This window comes from Myotis davidii, unplaced genomic scaffold, assembly GCF_000327345.1.
Source record: "Myotis davidii unplaced genomic scaffold, ASM32734v1 scaffold217, whole genome shotgun sequence".
Classification (NCBI taxonomy): domain Eukaryota; kingdom Metazoa; phylum Chordata; class Mammalia; order Chiroptera; family Vespertilionidae; genus Myotis; species Myotis davidii.
Window position 1 is genome coordinate 475,823 of NW_006290034.1, and position 376 is coordinate 476,198.

General features: G+C 69.7%; 1 protein-coding gene across 1 annotated transcript in view; it reads right to left on the bottom strand.

Moving 5' to 3' along the window:
* Nucleotides 1-376, bottom strand: part of ALG14 (ALG14, UDP-N-acetylglucosaminyltransferase subunit) — a 12,267-nt gene that overhangs the window by 1,056 nt on the left and 10,835 nt on the right.

Sequence of the window (376 nt, forward strand, 5' to 3'; positions counted from 1 at the left end):
GGTTTGCTGCCGAGGGTCCCAGTGGTCCTGGTCTGGGACGGGTGTGGCTGTCCTCGGGCAGGTGGCAGCCCTGGGGAGCTGGGGAGCCGATGGACCTCCAGCTGGGGAGCCTGTGTGGACCAGGAGCCGGGAGACTGGGGCAGGGGGAGCCGAGACGGAGCCTCTGAGATCCGGATGGGAAGTGTCTGGGTGATCAAGGCCACAGGAAGGGAGCGCCGTTGGAGGGCACGTGGCCCACGCTGCACTGGGGCCTGTGGGGTCGGCGCTGTGGGTGGGTGGCAGGAGGACGGGATGTTAGGGGCCCACAGAGCAGCGACAGCAGGGGCTGCCCGTGGAGACGACAGGACACACCCAGCAGGCCCCACACCAGGCGCAG